This window comes from Salmo salar, chromosome 04, assembly GCF_965601325.2.
Source record: "Salmo salar chromosome 04, fSalSal1, whole genome shotgun sequence".
NCBI classification, from domain to species: Eukaryota; Metazoa; Chordata; class Actinopteri; order Salmoniformes; family Salmonidae; genus Salmo; species Salmo salar.
Window position 1 is genome coordinate 57,224,354 of NC_138294.1, and position 20,982 is coordinate 57,245,335.

Below are 20,982 nucleotides of genomic sequence, written 5' to 3' on the forward strand. Positions count from 1 at the left end.
ACAACCATTGTTTTCTAGCTGTCATATCCTGAAATCTGAAACACCAGCCTCTCAATATAAGAGCTAACAACAGATCATTGTGATACATATTTTACAGAGAAAGAATTTCCAGTGTTCAGAATAATCATTGCCTGTGCAGAGCTGTGGTGTAGTGGTAACACTCAAGTCAGAAATACAATGCCCCACTGGAGACTGTGGTTAAATCCACCTACCTGTATCTGCTTCTGATTTCCAAAGTGTCTCAATAAAAGTGTCCAATACCCAACAAAAATACATTTAAAATGATAATCATTGCCTTTCCAATTTGTCTTAATTACTAAGGAACAGTAGTCAGATAATACAGTGGCAAGAAAAAGTTTGCGAACCCTTCAGAATTACCTGGACTTCTGCATAAATTGGTCATAACATTTGATCTTCATCTAAGTCACAACAATAGACAAACACAGTCTGCTTAAACTAATAACACACAAACAATTATACATTTTCATGTTTTTATTGAACACACCGTGTAAACATTCATAGTGCAGGGTGGGAAAAGTATGTGAACCCTTGGTTTTAATAACTGGTTGACAACAGATCAGGGGCTGAGTCACTGGCTTACTGGTGTTCTTCCATGCCGTCCCTGGGAGGGGTGCGTCACTTGAGTGGGTTGAGTCACTGACGTGGTCTTCCTGTCTGGGTTGGCACTCCCCTTGGGTTGTGCCGTGGCGGAGATCTTTGTGGGCTATACTCGGCCTTGTCCCGGTATTGTATGTTGGTGGTTGGAGATATCCCTCCAATGGTGTGGGGGCTGTGCTTTGGCAAAGTGGGTGGGGTTACATCCTACCTGTTTGGCCCTGTCCGGGGGTTTAATCGGATGGGGCCACAGTGTCTCCTGACCCCTCCTGTCTCAGCCTCCAGTATTTATGCTGCAGTAGTTTATGTGTCGGGGGGCTAGGGTCAGTCTGTCACATCTGGGGTATTTCTCTTGTCTTTTCCGGTGTCCTGTGTGAATTTAAATATGCTCTCTCTAATTCTCTCTTTCTCTCTTTCTTTCTCTCTTTCTCTCGGAGGACCTGAGCCCTAGGACCATGCCTCAGGACTACCTGGCTTGATGACTCCTTGCAGTCCCCAGTTCACCTGGCCGTTCTGCTGCTCCAGTTCCAACTGTTCTGCCTGCAGCTATGGAACCCTGACCTGTTCACCGGACGTGCTACCTGTTCCAGACCTGCTGTCCCAGACCTGCTGTAACCCTGACCTGTTCACCGGACGTGCTACCTGTCCCAGACCTGCTGTTTTCAACTCTCTAGAGACAGCAGGAGCGGTAGAGATACTCTCAAAGATCGGCTATGAAAAAGCCAACTGACACTTACTCTTGTGTTACTGACTTGTTGCACCCTCGACAACTACTATGATTATTATTATTTGACCATGCTGGTCATTTATGAACATTTGAACATCTTGGCCATGTGCTGTTATAATCTCCACCCGGCACAGCCAGAAGAGGACTGGCCACCCCTCATAGCCTGGTTCCTCTCTAGGTTTCTTCCTAGGTTTTGGCCTTTCTAGGGAGTTTTTCCTAGCCACCGTGCTTCTACACCTGCATTGCTTGCTGTTTGGGGTTTTAGGTTGGGTTTCTGTACAGCACTTTGAGATATCAGCTGATGTAAGAAGGGCTATATAAATACATTTGATTTGATTTGACCCTACTTTGGCAACAATAACCTCAACCAAACGTTTTCTGTAGTTACGGATCAGACCTGCACAACGGTCAGGAGGAATTTTGGACCACTCCTCTTTACAAAACTGTTTCAGTTCAGCAATATTCTTGGGATGTCTGGTGTGAATTGCTCTCTTGAGGTCATGCCACAGCTTCTCAATCGGGTTGTGGTCAGGACTCTGAATGGGCCACTCCAGAAGGCGTATTTACTTCGGTTGAAGCCATTCTGTTGTTGATTTACTTCTGTGCTGTGGGTCATTGTCCTGTTGCATCACCCAACTTCTGTTGAGCTTCAATTGGCGGACAGATAGCCTTACATTCTCCCGCAAAATGTCTTGATAAACTTGGGAATACATTTTCCCGTCGATGATAGCAAGCTGTCCAGGCCCCGAGGCAGCAAAGCAGCTTCAAGGCATGATGCTCCCTTCACCAAACTTTAGGGTTGGGATGAGGTTTTGATGTTGGTGTGCTGTGCCTTTTTTCTCCACACATAGTGTTGTGTGTTCCTTCCAAACAACTCAACTTTAGTTTCATCTGTCCAAAGAATATTTTGCCAGTAGCGCTGTGGAACATCCAGATGCTCTTTTGCTAACTTCAAACGTGCAGCAATGGTTTTTTTTGGACAGCAGTGGCTTCTTCCGTGTTGTCCTCACATGAACACCATTCTCGTTTAGTGTTTTATGTATAGTAGACTCATCAACAGAGATGTTAGCATGTTCCAGAGATTTCTTTAAGTCTTTAGCTGACACTCTAAGATTCTTCTTAACCTCATTGAACATTCTGCACTGTGCCCTTGCAGTCATCTTTGCAGGACGGCCACTCCTAGGGAGAGTAGCAACAGTGCTGAACTTTCTCCATTTATAGACAATTTGTCTTACCGTGGACTGATGAACATCAAGGCTTTTAGAGATACTTTTGTAACCCTTTCCAGCTTTATGCAAGTTAACAATTATTAATCTTGGGTCTTCTGAGATCTCTTTTGTTAGAGGCATGGTTCACAGCAGGCAATGCTTCTTGTGAATAGCAATGGCCAAGCTGCGTCAACCATAAACTAAAAGTACAGCTATCATGCTTTGCAAACAAATTATAGTGTTAAAAAACGAATGTAATGTTTTGTTGTTGCATTTAACTGCCGAAAAATTCTGTTATCGAGGTCATTTCTCAGTAAGTGACATCAGAGGTCAGCATGTGGAAGAAGTCCGAGTTCAGGGATGATAGACAAGTTTCCCACTAGTAATTAACAGTTGGAGGGGCATTGAAGTGGATTTTCTTTTTTGTATAATATTTTTTTTAAATGCATTGTATGTGGTAAATACCACCTTCCCACTTGGCTATGAACGCAGGGTTAGTGAATATACACTATATACACTGCTCACTTAAACAACACAATGTAACTCCAAGTCAATCACACTTCTGTGAAATCCAACTGTCCACTTAGGAAGCAACACTGATTGACAATACATTTCACATGCTGTTGTGCAAATGGAATAGACAACAGGTGGAAATTATAGGCAATTAGCAAGACACCCCCAATAAAGGAGTGGTTCTGCAGGTGGGGACCACAGACCACTTCTCAGTTCCTATGCTTCCTGGCTGATGTTTTGGTCACTTTTGAATGCTGGTGGTGCTTTCACTCTAGTGGTAGCATGAGAGGGAGTCTACAACCCACACAAGTGGCTCAGGTAGTGCAGCTCATCCAGGATGGCACATCAATGCGAGCTGTGGCAAGAAGGTTTGCTGTGTCTGTCAGCGTAGTGTCCAGAGCATGGAGGCGCTACCAGGAGACAAGCCAGTACATCAGGAGACGTGGAGGAGGCCGTAGGAGGGCAACAACCCAGCAGCAGGACCGCTACCTCTGCCTTTGTGCAAGGAGGAGCAGGAGGAGCACTGCCAGAGCCCTGCAAAATGACCTCCAGCAGGCCACAAATGTGCATGTGTCTGCTCAAACGGTCAGAAACAGACTCCATGAGGGTGGTATGAGGGCCCGACGTCCACAGGTGGGGGTTGTGCTTACAGCCCAACACCGTGCAGGACGTTTGGCATTTGCCAGAGAACACCAAGATTGGCAAATTCGCCACTGGCGCCCTGTGCTCTTCACAGATGAAAGCAGGTTCACACTGAGCACATGTGACAGACGTGACAGAGTCTGGAGACGCTGTGGAGAACGTTCTGCTGCCTGCAACATCCTCCAGCATGACCGGTTTGGCGGTGGGTCAGTCATGGTGTGGGGTGGCATTTCTTTGGGGGGCCGCACAGCCCTCCATGTGCTCGCCAGAGGTAGCCTGACTGCCATTAGGTACCGAGATGAGATCCTCAGACCCCTTGTGAGACCATATGCTGGTGCGGTTGGCCCTGGGTTCCTCCTAATGCAAGACAATGCTAGACCTCATGTGGCTGGAGTGTGTCAGCAGTTCCTGCAAGAGGAAGGCATTGATGCTATGGACTGGCCCGCCCGTTCTCCAGACCTGAATCCAATTGAGCACATCTGGGACATCATGTCTCGCTCCATCCACCAACGCCACGTTGCACCACAGACTGTCCAGGAGTTGGCGGATGCTTTAGTCCAGGTCTGGGAGGAGATCCCTCAGGAGACCATCCGCCACCTCATCAGGAGCATGCCCAGGCGTTGTAGGGAGGTCATACAGGCACGTGGAGGCCACACACACTACTGAGCCTTATTTTGACTTGTTTTAAGGACATTACATCAAAGTTGGATCAGCCTGTAGTGTGGTTTTCCACTTTAATTTTGAGTGAGACTCCAAATCCAGACCTCCATGGGTTGATAAATTGGATTTCCATTGATTATTTGTGTGTGATTTTGTTGTCAGCACATTCAACTATGTAAAGAAAAAAGTATTTAATACGATTATTTCTTTCATTCAGATCTAGGATGTGTTGTTTAAGTGTTCCCTTTATTTTTTTGAGCAGTATATTTCAACCACACCCGTTGCTGACAGGTGTATAAAATCAAAAACACACAGCCACACATGAAACACACATGAATGGTCTTCCTGAAGAGCTCAGTGACTTTCAACAATGCACTGTCATAGGATACCACCTTTCCAACAAGTCAGTTTGTCAAATTTCTGCCCTGCTAGAGCTGCCCCGGTCAACTGTAAGTGCTGTTATTGTGAAGTGGATATGTCTAGGAGAAACAACGGCTCAGCCGCGAAGTGGTAGGCCATACAAGCTCACAGAATGGGACCACCTAGTGCTGAAGCGCGTAGCGTGTAAAAATCATCTGTCCTCAGTTGCAACACTCACTACCGGGTTCCAAACTGCCTCTGGAAGCAACGTCAGCACGAGAACTGTTCGTCAGAAGCATCATGAAATGGGTTTCCATGGCCGAGCAGCCTAAGATCACCATGCGCAATGCCAAGCGTTGGCTGGAGTGGTGTAAAGCTTGCCGCCATTTGACTCTGGAGCAGTGAAAACACGTTCTCTGGAGTGATGAATCACGCTTCACCATCTGCCATTGCGACGGAAGAATCTGGGTTTGGCGGATGCCAGGAGAATGCTACCTGCCCGAATGCATAGTGCCAACTGTAAAGTTTGGTGGAGGGGGCCAAGTGGGGCAGTGGTCAGAGGCACTGCATCGCAGTTGCTAGCTGTACCACTAGAGATCCTGGTTCAAGTCCAGGCTCTGTCGCAGCCGGCCGTGACCGGGATACCCATGGGGCGGCGCACAATTGGCCCAGTGTTGTCCAGCCAAGGGGAGGGTTTGGCCGGCTGGGATGTCCTTGTCCCATCGCACTCTAGAGACTCCTGTGGCGGCCCGGGCACATGCACGCTGACACGGTCGCCAGGTGTACAGTGTTTCCTCTGATACATTGGTGTGGCTGGCTTCCGGGTTAAGTGGGCATTGTGTCAAAAAGCAGTGCGGCTTGGTTGGGTCGTGTTGTCGGAGGACACTCTCGACCTTCGCCTCTCCCGAGTCCATATGAAACAAGACTTTAACTACCACTTGGATACCACGAAATTTGGGAGAAAAAGGGGTAAAAGTAAAATAATACATTTTTTAAAACTGTTTGGTGGAGGAGGAATAATGGTCTGGGACTGTTTTCATGATTCCAGCTAGGCCCTTTAGGTCCAGTGAAGGGAAATCTTAACGCTACAGCATACAATGACATTCTAGACGATTCTGTGCTTCCAATTTTGTGGCAACAGTTTGGGGAAGGCCCTTTCCTGTTTCAGCATGACAATGCCCCGTGCACAAAGCTTGGTCCATACAGAAATGGTTTGTCAAGATCGGTGTGGAAGAACTTGACTGGCCTGAACAGAGCCCTGACCTCAACTCCATCGAACACCTTTGGGATGAATTGGAATGCCGACTGCGAGCCAGGCTTAATCGTCCAACATCACTGCCCGACCTCACTAATGCTCGTGGCTGAATGGAAGCAAGTCCCCGCAGCAATGTTCCAACATCTAGTGGAAAGCCTTCCCAAAAGAGTGGAGGCTGTTATAGCAGCAAAGGGGCACCAATTCCAGATTAATGCCCATGATTTTGGAATGAGATGCTTGATGAGTAGGTGCCCACATACTTTTGGTCATGTGGTGTACTTTCTCTGTCTGCTAGCTACTGTATGCACGGTTTGACATCATATATTAGGGCAATTCCACAGTAAGAGTGATACTGAGACTAAGATTGTTCACTTTAAAATGTATACCAAACAAAAAGCTATGATTGCAAAGTTAAACAAACCATTCAACTCTATGCACAAGGACTACTTTTAACAATTTCCACTAAACATTTTACAAAAACACATTTACTTGAAGAACAGTGAAGATGCAAAATTTGGTAACAGAATGACTGTTTGTGCCGTCATTCTGTTACCAAACTTTGCATCTGCACCGTTCTTCAACGGTTCTGAAAAATATCCAATTACACTTGTGATTGTGTATTCTCCTGGGGAAATACCAACGCTGCAACTGACTCAAACCGAGAGATTCGCTGGATTCAAACTTCATAGAATTGTAGAGCTAATTCTGAGACATGAAATCATTTAAGAGCCCTCAAATGAATACTGGATGAAATATCCTGAGAGATGTCAGAAAAGCAAGCCGAGAAACAAAGGTTGCTTGGGAATGGGATGTAGGCTAGTCGATATGATTTGGTGACAATTGAAGCAAATTTAAATCCCGACAGACTATATTTTGCCCTCTATCTTTTGCTGGAAGTAAAGACTTGGCTCTCCAATAGACACCCCCGCCCCTCCAAGCATGGTGCACTAGACTTGGAAAGCTTGCCAATTGCCTACCCAGCAGAAACAAAGCAACACAAAAAAATAAATGAGAAGGTCTTAACAGTGCAGTTAACTGCATCCACCCTCAACTGTCAATTCACCCACTGACTTATGGAAGGAAAACAGCACCAGGCATACATTTACAAACAAAATCAAATATATGCATTTCAGTTAATCCAATATACCAGTTTCCCTCTGTTTAAAAAAACTTCAAAACAAGACAATGGGTCGCTTTTGTACTTTCAACACCCCATCAATCGTTAAATATCGCAGATAATCATTTTATAAATGTATAGTATGTTGAGATATGTTGAAATAAATTACTCAAACTCATTCAAGTTATACTCCAAGATGATGATGGTCATCCCAATACGGTAGGTATTTTAGTCTCAATTCTAGCTCCAGGAATAGCTCATGTACAGATATAGTATCTGTTGCAGCAAAGAATTTTCCTGCGCTTATAGATTTCCATAAGTTCAATGAAAACTTGCAGTTCTCTTTCTCTCATTAGATCTCACACAAACAATAGCCTACTGTAACCTTTTACACCTGCGACAAAACTGATCAAATTAAGATTCCATATCTGTATATGGCTATTTCAACTACCCATCCCCCTGTATGACCAGACAGCATTGCATCTATTCAAAACGTTCCTCATGTCTGGCAAGAACTGCTGTGGCAGACTGACTGCATATGGGACCCTAAGTGACAGATCGGGAACTCCACATGGCCGACTAGTCCAGAACAGAGCACAGTCATAGGGAACAAAAGAGAGGGACCACATCTGAAAACATCTCAGCAACTCAGCTTGAAACTACCTGCATGGTGGTCCACATTTATCTCACTTTAGGAGAATGAACACAAGACAAAGCAAGCCAAATGACCTAGATAACGTAGGGTTGGCTAAAAGCATAAGAGCATGTGCAGTGATGAATTGGATGGATTGGCCAACACGTTAAAATATTGAAATTTGTAACGATCATTTCATTATTATTATTATTATTATCATTTCATCATACCATTCTTATTCTGATATCAATAGTGATAGTGTGTAGGAAAGAGTGTAATAGCTATGAATTGCTATTACACTATTCCAAGTGACAGTCAGAGACCAAGCCCTGCAATACTAGTTAAATAAAGGTTAAATAAAATTAAAATAAATAAACACAGGAGAAATCTAGTCAGTTGCACAACTGACTGCATTCAACTGAAATGTCCTTCCACATTTAACCCAACCCCTCTGGATCAGAGAGGTGCGGAGGGCTGCCTTCATCAAGGTCATCAGCACCCGGGGAGCAGTTGTTGATGGGGGTTAACTGCCTTGCTCAAGTGCAGAATGGCAGTTTTTTTCCCCCCACCTTGCCAGCTCGGGGACTTGAACCAGCAACCTTTAGGTTACTGGCCCAAAGCTCTTAACTGCTAGGCTATCTGCCGCCCACGTGACTCAACCTCTTATGTGAGTTATTTACAAGTATAGAGCAAGGATTCATGTTGAACAACGCGTGCTATCTGGAACAAAAAAGAGAGTCAGAATAATGTCAATGTGATGTAGTCCTTGAGAGAACCCAACAAGAGGGGCCGGAGATCATAGCAACAACAACCTTGTAAACAAAATTATTTTGTTTTCAGCCATTCATTTTTCTCCATAAAACATAATGAAGCAAAGGTGACATAAGTAACATACTGCATTTAACTTGGCTGTAAAGCCTCGGCTCTCATCTGGTTCAATAAGCAATTATAATGGCTACAGTTTGAGGCATGACTCATGATTCTGGATTTCTCTCAATGTTTCCAAGTGGAGTCACCGAGACAGACCAGGGCTTGAATCATAGCATCTATTATTTCTGCCTTTTAGACAATAATATATAGAGAGAACATATGGAGCAATCCAAGGGTGCTACATTTATTTCATTTTTTGTTGTAAATAACAAATATGTTCAACTAGCGAATCCACAGAATGTGACATTTTCTGGTCCTGTTTTTCCTGTCTCTGGCGTCTTTTGTAGTCCAAGCCTCTTTGGCCCATTTGTGCTGCTGTATTAAGAGGCGAAAACTCGAGCTAATTGTGATTCAGCCTCTCCTCTCTCTGCACCCATACAACCCCCTCCACTTACACACACAGGCCACATCTCAAACAGAGTGGGGTGGGTAAGGAGGGTGGGGGGAGTGTGACAGAAAGGGGGGCTTTAGAACAGAGAAGCAGAGGGGTTGCATGCCGATTGCACAATACAGCCCATATAGGAGATGTCCTGGTTAGAACTGGAGACCTGAGAATATAATATGTTTTCTCCCTGTTCCTTCAGGTGGGAACTGGGAAGGACTATATACCCATGATAAGAGGAGGTTCTGCAGTAAACAAGAAGCTCTTCCTTATTACAGTCAATAACACCTCCAGCATACACAAACAACAAACCTACTAGTACACACACTGTGGAACAGGGCCATTCGTTATCCCTCTGACCAGTTTGGGGTGTTAGATCGTGTATTGAAGAGAACTGTCAACATTGCTGGCTGACCAGCCCTTCTTTCATTCTCCCATCAGCTTCCTCTTCTGTTTCACTCCAAATCATGAAGCAGCTCAAAAAGACAAATGAGCAGTTATGTTCACCTCCTATGAAATATACTGTATGCATTATTAGAGTATAATCTAATAGAGTATATTATTTAGGCCTTCATACATATTGTTTACATTTTGTACATCATTGAAGAAATGTATTATATTCCTCCCACATTTTCGGTGCAAAAAACCCTCACTAAAAAACAAGTAAAAAAACAGAATTGCTGGTGACTGTATATCACTTTGTCCTCCGGTGTCACAACTTATTTGTCATCATGCGTATGATTATCATTTTATTTCAAATCAAACCAGAGGACGAAAGATGGGAAAAAATTGTGACTGTAACAAAGGTCTACAGTTTCGCTGGGCCCCCTGTAAGGTCTGAGCAAGCCCCCCTTTGTAGCTAATCTCATGCTATTCTACACATTTTGCCTTAAGGCTGAGAGAAAATGTTGCAGTTTTAAAACTATTTTCCTGCAATTCTACACATACTACCATGGGCAGAGAGAAACATGTACAGTTTTATAGATAATCTGCTATTCTACACATTTTGCAATGGGACAGAGAGGGAAACGTGCAGTTTTCAATACAATTCAATCAAATGCATTTATAAAGCGCATTTTTCATCAGCAGATGTCACAAAGTGCTAATACAGAAACCAACCTCAAACCCCAAACAGCAAGCAATGCAGATGTAGAAGCACGGTGGCTGGGAAAAACTCCCTAGAAAGGCCGGTACTTAGGTAGAAACCTAGAGAGGAACCAGGTTCTGAGGGGTGGCCCTTCCTCTTCTGGCTGTGTCAGTGGTCATTAAGGCTAGATCGTTCTTAAAGATGTTCAAACGTTCATAGATGATCAGCAGGGTCAAATAATAATCACATGTTCATATCTAAACATTTTTGCCATGGCTTATAACATGTTCATATCCTATGGGGGGGGGGGGGGGGGTTGTGGGCTCCCAGAGCCCCCCTGCTTTGAGGGGGCTGCGTGGTACGCCAGTGAGCAAAAGCTCAATCTGCTCATTACCATGCAAAGACCCCCATCACAGGGTTTTTGAAATGAGTTCTTCATTTTAGTCACAAATGTGATAACTTTCCATTATGAAGCACAAAGACTTCATTCTGGGGTGCCTGATGTTGCAAATGATGGAAATAAAAACAACACACAGTGAGACGTCTATCACAAATCAACTCCCCACTCCATCCAGTTTAGAGTGTATCTTTCCTATCTAGCTGAGTGTTCGAAACATGTTTTCTGGAGGGCAATGTGGACTAATATCTGAAAAGGAATAAAAGGCAATGTGGACTAATATCTGAAAAGGAATAAAAGGCAATGTGGACTAATATCTGAAAAGGAACAAAAGGCAATGTGAACTAATATCTGAAAAGGAATAAAAGGCAATGTGGACTAATATCTGATGAGGAATAAAAGGCAATGTGGACTAATATCTGATGAGGAATAAAAGGCAATGTGGACTAATATCTGAAAAGGAATAAAAGGCAATGTGAAAAGGACTTTAGCTAAAGTATAATTACTTTCACGTGAGATGAAAACGTACAGTGCATTCGGAAAGTATTCAGACCACTTGATTTTTTCCACATTTTGTTATGTTAGAGCCTTATTTTAAAATTGATTAAATAGTTTTGTTCCCTCATCAATCCACACAATACCCCATAATGTCAAAGCAAAAACTGGTTTTTATACATTTTTGCAAATGTATAAAAAAAAAATGGAACTATAACATTTACATAAGTATTCAGACCCTTTACTCAGTACTTTGTTGAAGAACCTTTGGCAACGATTACAGCCTTGAGTCTTCTTCGGTATGACACTACTAGCTTGGCACACCTGTATTTGAGGAGTTTCTCCCATTCTTCTCTGCATATCCTCTCAAGCTCTGTCAGGTTGGATGGGGAGCGTCGCTGTACAGCTATTTTCAGGTCTCTCCAGAAATGTTTCATTGGGTTCAAGTCCGGGCTCTGGCTGGGCCACTCAAGGGCATTCAGAGACTTGTCCCAAAGCCACTCCTGCGTTGTCTTGGCGGTGTGCTTAGGGTCGTTGTCCTGTTGGAAGGTGAACCTTCACCCCAGTCTGAGGTCCTGAGAGCTCTGGAGCAGGTTTTCATCAAGGATCTCTCTGTACTTTCCCTCGATCCTGACTAGTCTCCCATTCCCTGCACCTGAAAAACATCCCTACAGCATGATGCTGCCACCACCATGTTTCACCGTAGGGATGGTGCCAGGTTTCCTCCAGACGTGATGCTTGGCATTCAGGTAAAAGAGTTCAATCTTGGTTTCATCAGACCAGCAAATCTTGTTTCTCATGGTCTGAGAGTCCTTAAGTGCCTTTTGGCAAACTCCAAGCGGGCTGTCATGTGCATTTTACTGAGGAGTGGCTTCTGTCTGGCCTGATTGGTGGAGTGCTGCAGAGATGGTTGTCCTTCTGGAAGGTTCTCCCATCTCCACAGAGGAAATCTGGAGCTCTGTCAGAGTGACCATCGGGTTCTTGGTCACCTCCTTGACCAAGGCCCTTCTCCCCCAATTGCTCAGTTTGGCCGGGCGGCCAGCTCTAGGGAGAGTCTTGGTGATTCCAAACTTCTTCCATTTAAGAATGATGGAGGCCACTGTGCTGCAGACATTTTTTGGTACATTTGTGCCTCGACACAACCCTGTCTCTGAGCTCTACGGACAATTCCTTTGACCTAATGGCTTGGTTTTTGCTCTGACATGCACTGTCAACTGTGGGACATATAGACCGATGTGTGCCTTTCCAAATCATGTCCAATCAATTGAATTTACCACATTTGGACTCCAATCAAGTTGTAGAAACATCTCAAGGATGATCAATGGAAACAGGATGCACCTGAGCTCAATTTCGAGTCTCATAGCAACGAGTTATGTAAATAAGGTATTTCTGGTTTTTTTTAGCAACAAATTCTAAAAACCTGTATTCGATTTGTCATTATGGGGTATTGTGTGTAGATTGATGAGGATTATTATTTTTTTTAATCCATTTTAGAATAAGGCTGTAACGTAACAAAATGTGGAAAAAGTCAAGGGGTCTGAATACTTTCCGAATGCACTGTATACTACTTTCTTTGACCCTTTATTGATCCTAGAAATGAACATGTATCAGCATGCAAATCAAGGCCCGTTGACACAGAGGGTTCATTTCCTTACAGGAGGGGTGTCAAACAATCCGTCCCGCGGGTGGTTTGGGTAAAAAATGTAATAAACTCAATATACTTTTAAATGACTAAATTCATACAGTGTCTGGACTGTGTCCAGTTCGCTAATTATCACTGAAATGGAAGCTATGAAACTATTAATAGAGGACTATTTTTGTCTAATTTTGACAACGTTCAAGACCGAATGCAGCCCCTGTGGCATAATAAGTTTAACACCCTACAGTTTATCCTTTATAGTCCCTGTGATGTGAACCATTGTACCCATCCACTATGTATGACGGGAACAGTGTATTTCTGGTCAGGAGAAAGCAAACAAAAGAGCAACCTCTCCATGTATGGGGGTTAGGATATGAAATTCGGACCAAAAACTCAGAAAGAGACGCCGCATGAGGGAAATATTTTGAGATTATTTTGAGTTTACATGAGAGTAAAGGGGTTGAGCACACACAAGATTGTACTAATGGCGTGTGAAGAAATTGCACACTGATTCTGTGTTACTGTACTATTCCACAGGTCTTAAACCCAGTTTACTTTGTTAATCTTGTTGATTAATAATGTATTTAGCATACCAGTGCACAAAAAAAATCCAATAATTGAAAAAATAAAAGCAGTGAAATTATAAAAATATCCAATAATTGAAAAAATAAAAGCAGTGAAATGATAATAAGCCATCTGGCTTGCTCTAGCGCATACCGTAAGTAACAAGGAAAAAATGATATTTCAGATAGTGTTGTGTACAATACACAATTGGTTGACAGTGCTTAGATTTGATTCCCATGGTCAATAACCAGAGAGATAAGTATGCTGAAAAAACACAATACAGAGGTCAGGTCACACTTCAATCATTTCAATTTGTGTCCTGAAGCCTAATACTCCCACTTTATCTTCTGATATAATCATATGCTAACATATTCAGCACCCAGTAGCTTGGATTGTTAAAATATGAAAATATTAGGATGAATAAAATATATTTGTGATAAGAGATTAAATATCATCCTAGACTCAAGCATTAAGGCCTCAGAAGGAGATTTATCCTGAGACAAGTGGATAAACTACCATTCTGGCCAATACAATACACCGATGGACATACAACTCTGGTGTGGATGTGTGACTGTGAGCATATTGACGCCACATCTCAATCTCTGTACCACAGTAAATATATTATTGGGTAAAAAATGAGTAGGGGACCAGTTAACCACCAATCTGAGGTTAGCGTGGGGTTAGTCAGGTTGCATGGGAGGAGGCGTTGGTTTCTCTTGGACAAATACAAACAATTGAAGCATGGCGTGGTGACTCACAGCTCTAATGAAGCAGTGTATTGACTCACTAAATTCCCCCTCTGTCTGCGAGGCGTGCATCCCAGCTGCCCCTCTGAATACCAATTACTGTACCGATGGGCTGCTCTGTCACTCAGCCCAAATGCCAGTGAGGAGCCAAGGAGCTGGTGTGTGTGTGTGTGTGTGTGTGTGTGTGTGTGTGTGTGTGTGTGTGTGTGTGTGTGTGTGTGTGTGTGTGTGTGTGTGTGTGTGTGTGTGTGTGTGTGTAAGAGAGAGAGGCTGGAGGTCAAAAGCTCAGTGGATGCAGAGAGGAAAGAACAGAATGTGTGAAGCTAGAGGTTTAGATTTTGATAACAGAAAATAACTAAATTACTTTTCAGTTCCATTTTCATATCCTATCAAACTACCTATCCTCAGAAGATCTTGGATATTTTGGAGTGTTATAATCTATTACTGCTCAGTGCTCTATCTATAGAACTAAATACTGATGAACCAAGAGGCCCAAAATGCTACAGAACATTTTCTAACTTATATTAGGTGTGATGGTGTGCTGACATAATTACAGTGATTCAATGGCACAGTGACTAATAGGAGAAGATGAGAAGTATTTGGCCTCTTCAGAATAATCTCTACATGGAATTGGTAAAGATTCCCTGTAAAGTACTGTAACTGTCAGGGGACAACTACACTATATATACAAAAATATGTGGACACCCCTTCAAATTAGTGGATTTGGCTATTTCATTCATTAGTGGATTCGTTGCTAACAGGTGTATAAAATTGAGCACACAGCCATGCAATCTCCGTAGAAAAACATGGGCAGTAGAATGGCCTTACAGAAGAGCTCAGTTTCAACGTGGCACCTTCATAGGATGCCACCTTTCCAACAAGTCAGTTCGTCAAATTTCTGCCCTGTTAGAGCCGCCCCGGTCAGCTGTAAGTGCTGTTATTGTGAAGTGGAAACATCTAGGAGCAGCAATGGCTCAGCCGCGAAGTGGTAGGACATACAACCTCACAGAATGGGAACACTGATGCACATAGCGTGTAAAAATCGTCTGTCCTTGGTTGCAACACTAACTACCGAGTTCCAAACTGCCTCTGGAAGCAACGTCAGCACAAGAACTGTTTGTCGGGAGCTTCATGAAATGGGTTTCCATGGCCGAGCAGCCGCACACAAGCCTAAGATCCCCATCCGCAATGTCAAGCGTCGGCTGGAGTGGTGTAAAGCTCGCCGCCATTGGACTCTGGAGCAGTGGAAACGCGTTCTCTGGAGTGATGAATCACGCTTCACCATCTGCCTGGCCGACAGAAGAATCTGGGTTTGGCGGATGCCAGGAGAACCTGCCCCAATGCATAGTGCCAACTGTAAAGTTTGGTGGAGGAGGAATAATGGTCTGGGGCTGTTTTTCATGGTTCGGGCTAGGGCCCTTTAGTTCCACTGAAGGTAAATCTTAACGCTGCAGCATACAATGACATTCTAGACGATTCTGTACTTCCAACTTTGTGGCAACAGTTTGGGGAAGGCCCTTTCCTGTTTCTGCATGACAATGCCCCCGTGCACAAAGCGAGGTCCATACAGAAATGGTTTGTCGAGATCGGTGTGGAAGAACTTGACTGGCCTGCACAGAGCCCTGACCTCAACCCCATTGAACACCTTTGGGATGAATTGGAATGCCGACTGCAAGCCAGGCCTAATCGCCCAACATCAGTGCCCGACTTGTGGCTAAATGGAAGCAAGTCCCTGCAGGATGTTCCAAAATCTAGCGGAAAGCCTTCCAAGAAGAGTAGAGGCTGTTATAGCAGCAATGTGGGGACCATGATTTTGGAATGAGATGTTCGACGAGCAGGTGTCCACATACTTTTGGTCATGTAGTGTATAACTGTTGTTCAATATTGTAGCTCCTTTAATTCCCACCCTTTGGTTTTGTGGGAGGTCTTTGTATGATTTCTCTTGTCGTCGCTCCAAACAAAAATAAAGGAGCTGAATAAAGATAATAATAAGAACTCAGAGCAGGCCAGGAGCAGGACAGTACAAAGCCTAGTAAACAGCCATTGATTTGAGCAGGGCAGTGCTGTTTACTAGGCTTTACCTCACTTCCCCTGACGGACAGGCCTGACAGCAGCTTCTTCAGCAAACTCCTTTTATTAAAAATGTGATTAATATTTATCCAGCATTAGAGCCTTGCTTAAGACTGAAACTAGACGGATTAGACGATCCCCCAGACAAGGAGTTATGGAAGAAGGGAAAACCAGCTGAAAGTAATTCTTCTTCTTCAAGCCTTAAAGATTTATCTGAATAATGGATATATTGTGAACCATGGTTCGATTGTACTGTATGTCCATGAGGTTGGAGAAGGAAGGAATTTGAGGAATATCAGTTCATCGTTATTAAAAGCGTTATGCAAATGTCACTGACAGAATTACAGTACATAGAGGTAAATGTCTATGCCGTAAATATCTTAGTGGGGGAAGTGATATTTGCATTTTGTTTATCATATGCTCAATGCAAGGTAAGGTTGAAAAAAAGATTAATGTCTTGCCCTTAGGCGTTGCAGAACAACAATGAGTAAAATGTTTTATCCTTACCCCACTTAAAAAGGGTTATCAAACCTCTGACCTATGCACCGCTGAACCTTGACCTATGTATCAATACAACATGTAGTTTAGAAAATTGTCACTGAGAGACTGTAGAGTATGCTCATTTACTGAGAGGTTGACCTGAGAGGTTAACCAATATTCTGAGGTATCTGATTGTGAGAGACAGAACATAACTGCCATACCTCTGAAAACGTGGACCCTATCAAAATAGAAACGTAAAACCTTGCTGTTATTTTCGTCTGGAACTTTTCTGATGACCAAGGTCATTAACGGCTGGCAGAACGACTCCTCCCCCTACACAGCTCTAGTGCATTAAACCGGAGGCTCCAGCTTCAAGGGGGAGAGGAACACAAAAGCCTCCTGTTATTCCTCTGTGCTGCTGCTTTCACCAGGACCTGTCTTTGCCAAGCCTCTCTGAGTACATGGCTCTACAACGACGGCAACAGGGCCCCTTTACAGAAAGACGTCTGACGGACAGCCTGACATTCTGCAGCAGCCCACAATGGCAACATGTACTCACCCTACAATATCAACACCTCCCCCCTCAATCTCCCTGTGAATCAAAGCCATTTGTCACATATTTGTTAATAATAGAGCGTGCATGAGTCCTCAGCTAAGAGACATTGGTAGTAGGTTATTTAGCAACCAAAGCTGAGAGAAAAAGCTTTTTTTCTAAAGGAAGAGATGCAACAACTGTCTTCCCTTCTACTAACTCTCTAACGCTTGGAGGCCTTAGGGAATATACAACAAGTCACCGTTTTTTGGAGTGTGTGTGCCATATTCATGCCCTATGGGTGTGTTGAGTGTTTTATACAGCAAGGGAGGAGCTACCCAAAAAGATACAGATACAGACAAGAGTCCTCCAGGACCACAGCAGTGGGGTTGGTATCTGCCTGCCTGTGAGAAGGATAGAGGAGCATTGTGAATGAAACAGGCCCAGCATGGGCAGCTAAAGAGCTCAGCACTCTGCTCTGCTCTAATGTCTGTCTGTCTGTCTGTCTGTCCCACTAGAGAGGAAGCTCGGCTCAGACTCTTTCCCTGCAGTCATGAAAGCAATCAAAAGGGGCTGAGCCACCCGTCTCCCGGGGTTGTTACCTTTCTGTTAATTACAGCACACTGCCTCCACTCCCTCTGACGCCGAGCAGCGCCGCAGTCACCGCAACGGTGCAGTACTGAGGGAGGGAGGGGGCGCTCTCTGAGGGAATGAATGAGAGAAAACCAGGCACAATAGCATTTCAAATCAAATCAAATTGTATTTGTCACATGTGCCGGATACAATGGTAATACAACAGACCTTACCGTGAAATGCTTACTTACAAGCCCTTAACCAACAATGCAGAATAAGAAAATGCTAAATAAACTAAATGTACAAAAAAGTAACACAATAAAATAACGAGGCTATACAGGGGGTACTGGCAGCGAGTCAATGTGCAGGGGTACTTGCCCACTATTCAACAGGTTAAATCGTATGGAAACATGTCTGTTCATGTTCTGTATAGCCATTTTAACAGGGGTGAAATTCAGGTTGATAGCATACATACCGGCTCCTATATAGAAGACTGAAATGTGTTAAATCAGTGTGACATCTGCCCAGGTATTGGTACAACCCTTCACCCAACCTCCCAGGCAGCCTCACTCCTCCCCCTCTGGCACTACTTTCAGACAAACACAATGCAGTGCTGTGTGCAGACCAGCTTTCAGAAACCTGCTCTCTCTTTGGCTGAGAACCTTGGGCTGCTGAAGTAAGGAAGACAAAACCCATAGAACGGTGGGACAGAGGATACATTAAGAGGATTGTTGTTGTCTCACCCTGAACATGCCTCCTCAAACACATGAGGAGAGATGGGATGGTAGGACCAGGAAAGGAAAGAGGAATTGATGCATGGGAAAATGACCAGCATATTTCTTCAAAATGACTTTGAAACCTTATTGCATCCATGGAGCGACCTGGGGCAACACAACCCCTTGGGACAGTAAATGAAACATACTAGGTCTGGCACTGGGATGGGTAGCCTTTAGCAGGAACCATGCTTGAGTTGATATACAGACCTGATCAAATGAAAGGATGTTCAGGGCCTATTAATGGGGATACTCTGGGCTAAATGAACAGGGTTAGTTTGGTCCTCTTATCTGACGTATTTTCCAAAACACGAAACCAATGAATTAACCTTCAATTTCAAATGAACACTTGTGCATAATTAAGGCTGATAAACAATTCCCCAGCCATTTCACAAAGGAATGTTGTTGAGTTAAAGAGAGTAGGAGACCTTTATCCAAGCATTATTCTGGAAAGAGGGTGAATCATCTAGTTGAGCTCTCTCCCCTCAATCTGGCAGAGAGCTTGATATATGTTATTGCCATACATGTGAGAAGTAGGATAGATGAAACCTTACAATGATAATAATACTATCATAACAATGAATTCATTTGTGTGTCATTTTTGTACACAAAGAGAGTATATTTCTGAGTGTGGCAGGTCTGACCTTATGTCACATACATATGTGAACTGAAATTGAACACAGCATCTAACCACAGGAGAAGATGAAAAGCTGGGAACTCAATGCTGAAAATAAATGAATCTGGGAGCACAGAGCAATGGTCGATTTCATGCCAAGGGGAGCACATTATTCAGTGAAATGTTCAAGTTTAAGCACCTTGTTTACTGAACTGCCAAATACCGCAAAGGTTGTCCACGACCTGTACTGACAATTCTCATATTGCCTCTGTGTGTGTGTGTGTGTGTGTGTGTGTGTGTGTGTGTGTGTGTGTGTGTGTGTGTGTGTGTGTGTGTGTGTGTGTGTGTGTGTGTGTGTGTGTGTGTGTGTGTGTGTGTTTTGGGGGATGGGATGTGGGGTGCAGTTTGCAGGTGCTCTAATGCTCCAATGTAGGGTATCACTTTTAAACCATAACATTTAAGGAATGATGCCTCTTAATGCATTTTATGACAATTGATGTCCTTCTCAGTTTAAAAGTGAAGTAACTGTAATAAATTAAATATATGGTTAAAATACACATTCCCCAACAGATGAATGTTGATCCAATGTGATACATGAAATATCCGCCCCCTTTTATTTCGAATGCAGCCATATGAAGAAATTGCAGGCTACGTTGAATATTCTTCATGCAAGTGTTGCCCTGAACTGAAAAACCATATTCGTTACTGTACAACATTTAACTTACCTCTATATTCACACGGGCTGCGCTTTTCCCGTCGCCAGCATTTCAATTGCACAGTTGTTTATTTGACAGATGGAAACTGTATCTTCTCCTCAATGCAGCAACCTCACCATGTTTTTCCCAAGCCCGGACTCCCTGTATCAGCAGGTGGACGCGCCTCCCTATGATGGAGACAGCGCGCCTCGGTCCCCCTACCACTCCATTTTATTCTACAGTCTTCTTTGTAATCCAGGAAATAAACAAAATATTTTGACCATTCCATGTGTCATGTGTAGGTCATGTTTTATAAAGCGCCATGGTCATGTTCATTTCCTATTAGGCTCCCTGGATTCATGTATACCGATACTGGATGCTGCTATTGTTATGCCATATATTTTTTTCCCAGATGCACCCAGTCCCTGACAACGACGGCAGGCTCGTGTCAGTTTGCTCCCCCTCTTTTGCGACCTGCCATAAAGAGCGCGCCCACAAATTCCACTCGTGACCGCGCTTCTCCGTCGTTGACGCGCCCAGTTTAACGGTGCAGTTTGGTTCTCAAGGAAAATAGCTATTACAGTGTCATCACACGCGTTTAAACGTTAAATGACAAGCAGAGCTGTCTTCTCTTAAAATGTATATTTAGCTAAACCTGGAACCTAGTTTTTGGGCTTCATAAATTGGATTAATTATATTTATTATAGCTTTACCACTCTTCCTAACATGAAAAGCATGATTGCAGCCTGCAATTCGGGGCGTTCCTGCATGTGCACCCTACCTCGAGCATCCCATTGGTTCCTGCATGAATGCCGCCCCTCGAGCACACGATTCATGCCTGTGTGACACTTGATATTCTGGATTTCCACAAATTGTCTGTGCAATAAAAATGTGTGTCAATGGGGAAATAAAAGTATTATCTGAGTTTTTTGGTTGCAAAGGACACTATTTGTAGCTAGCACACAGTGTCCTTCGCTACTACCTGCCGAACGCCTGCCCTCGCCGTCATTAACAGAACTGCTGGAAAGCAGTGCTCAACAGACAGGGACGAAGACACTGCCGACCTGTGTCCTAGCTAGCTACCGTTGTCACCCCCGCCTCTTGTGTGGGGTTTATCGGCGGTTGGCATCCAACTTTATGGTGCATTGCCTACTGTACTAGAGTAGCCCCACCTCCCGCCTGTGTACCAAAGTCCTAGCTTAAAAATGGACCAATTGAAGTATAAAAAGAGGGGTTCCTGCAGATGCAGAAATGCCCACATGCAGCAACGCC

The 20,982-nt window shown here is 43.8% G+C and overlaps 1 protein-coding gene across 1 annotated transcript in view; it reads right to left on the reverse strand.

Annotated features, from left to right (window-relative positions):
• LOC106603391 (neurite extension and migration factor) overlaps positions 1 to 20,162 on the reverse strand; it is a 36,837-nt gene extending 16,675 nt beyond the window's left edge. The window contains exon 1 of the mRNA XM_014197019.3: positions 19,741 to 20,162. The gene's annotated coding sequence lies outside the window, so the exon portion shown is untranslated. The remainder of the gene's footprint in view (positions 1 to 19,740) is intronic.
• Positions 20,163 to 20,982: the final 820 nt, after the last annotated feature.